Source organism: Papaver somniferum, unplaced genomic scaffold, assembly GCF_003573695.1.
Source record: "Papaver somniferum cultivar HN1 unplaced genomic scaffold, ASM357369v1 unplaced-scaffold_10, whole genome shotgun sequence".
NCBI lineage: Eukaryota > Viridiplantae > Streptophyta > Magnoliopsida > Ranunculales > Papaveraceae > Papaver > Papaver somniferum.
In genome coordinates, this window is record NW_020618825.1 from 13,144,374 (window position 1) to 13,147,617 (window position 3,244).

Genomic DNA, 3,244 nt, shown 5'->3' on the forward strand with positions numbered 1-3,244 from the left:
ATTATTTTTAGTAGGAATTACCTATAGGTATAATTTTAGTGTTCTTAGTTAGTGGAAGGTCCACCCACTAAAGCCCAGTAATCAGAGGTCCATAATTAAAAGAAAAGAGAAAAATGAACCCAATTTTTATGCCCAGGTCCTGCACACGTGTGGGATGTATTATGCGCATTTTTAAAATTACCAAAACACCCTTATGTATATAAAAGCGGCGTTACTAAATTTTCATTTCATTTTTCTATTTTCATTTCAACTTCTCAGATCCAAATCGGGAGAGCTGCTAGAAGAGATTTTTTTTCTTGGGTTTTTATCGACGAACGGGAGATTAGTTATTTCGATTTTGTTTGTTTAACCGAGATTTGGTTAGTTTTAATGTTGTCTTATTTTATTTGAAGCTATTTAGATCTTTATTTTTAATGTAATGGAGAAATTCAACTGAGATACGTATTTGAAGTTATTGTTACCTACAGATGAAGACAATCAACAAAGAATCAATCAAGGTATGTGGTTTATATTTGATTCTTAGGTTGATTTTTCAATTCGTCCAAATTTGTGTTTGGAGGTCTTATAGTTAGTTCAGATCTACATAAATAATCATGTTTTATGTACATTTTGTTACTAGATCTGATATTTTAGCTTCATTTGGTTGTTTTTGATATGCTTTTGAGTTTATTTTTGTGTATTAATCATCGGTACGTATGTGATATACTAGTGGATTTTGATGAAACAAGTTCAGATCTAAATAAAGAATCATGTTTTATGTTTATTTCATTAGTAGATCTGATATTTTTATGGTTTTTGGTTTGTTTTTCAGTTTTCTTTTGTGTATTAACTATCAGTACGTATATGACGTACTGTTTTCTTTTTGTGTTTACTATGAATCTATAGGTTTTCTCTTATTTTTTTTGGTTTGATCCAGGAGTACATATATGGAATACTTAAATATGTGCTTTGATTCAGTTATATTTTATGGATTCATCACTTCTTCCTGACATGCAATTGAGTTTTTAGTTTATGAATCTGCAGTACGTATATGTCGTACTGATAAAAACTTTTTTTTCTTTTGTTTTATTCATAGTTTCGCAGTTTAGTTTGCTATTGTGTATTAATCATCGGTACGTATATGATATACTAGTGGATTTTGATGAAACAAGTTCAGATTTAAATAAAAAATCATGTTCTATTTTTATTTCATCAGTAGATCTGATATTTTTATGGTTTTTTCTTTGTTTTTCAGTTTTCTTTTGTGTATCAACTATCAATACATATATGACGTACTGTTTTCTTTTTGTGTTTACTATGAATCTATAAGGTATCTCTTATTTTTTTTGGTTTGATCCAGGAGTACATATATGGAATACTTAAATATGTGCTTTGATTTGGTTATATTTTATGGATTCATCACTTCTTGACATGCAATTGAGTTTTTAGTTTATGAATCAGCAGTACGTATATGTCGTACTGATAAAAACTTCTTTTTATTCTGTTTTATTCATAGTTTTGCCACTTTATTTTGGTTTGATCCATGAGTACGTATGTGAAATACTGAAATAGATGCTAGTTTTGTTGCTATGTTTTAATATTGTTATATTCTGGTCACATTTACAGGTTCAATATGTCCAAAGGATACATACTCTATGTGTAAGCAGTGCGGCAGATATATACCCATATTTGCAAGTAGTATAGCAGATATGTACTCAGATTTGTAAGCAGTTTAACAGATATGTACTCAAATTTGTAAGCAGTATGGAAGATATGTACTCAAATTTGTAAACAATGTAGCAGATATGTACTCAAATTTGTGGTCTTTTATATGTTTTAATTAAATTTGGACCTCCAGATAAATAAAATCCCGATTTGGTAGAAATATTTTATTTCACACGTATTTAAACAATAGGGTATATTAGTCATTTTCATGTTTTCAAAGAATTTTGGACCCTAGGATAAGGATAAAATCCGGTTGGACCCTACTATAAATAACCTTATGGGCTTAGGACCAAACAAGAAATTTTCCTTATTTTTATATAAGACTGACTCAAGTTGCTTCTCTATATATGTTGCCTACACTATCAAATTTGTAGAGACTTTGAGAAATTGTTTACGTATGGAATACTTAATGTGGTCCTTTTGGTTTAACTCTCCCAGTTATAGCTAGGCACATATAACCTAGATTATATATGGAGTACTAGCCCTTAATCCGTGCCGTAACGGCGCGTGCCATGATGTTGGTTCATTTTTAATATATCGTATAATTTGTGTCCCGAATACTTATCAACTTCTTATGATTTAATATGGTTTTGTCATAAAAATAATTGGTATTTTCCTCTCTTTTTTTCCTTTTTTTTTCTTTTAATATTTTACCGCCGGAGATTTGCTGAAACGAAAGAAATATAATCTTAACTTGCAGACAGTTTTTTAGTTAGGTTCATTGCTTATAACGAGATAATGCTCTACATGAACATGGAAGTTGATGATGGTGATTTTTAGCTTAGGGTCAAAATCGTAAAACTGTACATCTGACATGACGTCACTATGACCATTTGCACATTTATTGAATCAATCAGCATGCCTACGTAAGAATTACCGGGGTACCCTCTTTTTTTTTACATGAGTCATGTTCCACGGCAGAACCCTTAACACTGACTGACATCATCTATGCCAAACCCTAATTCTCATATTACCACGCAAAGGCATGCCAACCATGCCAGCCGCACCACTGTGCCAACGGCAGACCATGCCAGCCACGTCACCTCTCCAAGGCATGCCAACCATACCAGCCACACCACTGTCCCAATGGCATACCATGCCAGCCACATCTCCGCGCCAAGGTATGCCAACCATGCCAGCCGCACCACTGCGCCAATGGCATGCCATGCCAGCCGCACCACTGCGCCAATGGCATGCCATGCCAGCCGCACCACTGCGCCAATGGCATGCCATGCCAGCCGCACCTCAGCGCCAAGGCATGCCAACCATGCCAGCCGCACCACCGCTCTAATGGCATGCCATGCCAGCCGCACCTCCGAGCTAAGGTATGCTAACCATGCCAGCCGCACCACCGCGCCAATGGCATGCCAATGCCAGCCGCACCTCCCCGCCAAGGCATGCTAACCATGCCATCCGCACAACTATGCCAATGGCATGCCATGCCAGCCGCACAACTGTTCCAATGGCATGCCATGCCAGCCGCACAACTGTGCCAATGGCATGCCATGCCAGCCGCACAACTGTGCCAATGGCATGCCTT

The 3,244-nt window shown here is 36.1% G+C and overlaps 1 long non-coding RNA gene across 1 annotated transcript; it reads left to right on the plus strand.

Annotated features, from left to right (window-relative positions):
• Positions 1-230: 230 nt before the first annotated feature.
• On the plus strand, positions 231-1,860 carry LOC113326659. The gene is made up of 2 exons (XR_003348456.1): positions 231-497; positions 1,606-1,860. It is a non-coding gene; the product is annotated as an uncharacterized LOC113326659 (long non-coding RNA).
• The last annotated feature ends 1,384 nt before the right edge of the window (positions 1,861-3,244 follow it).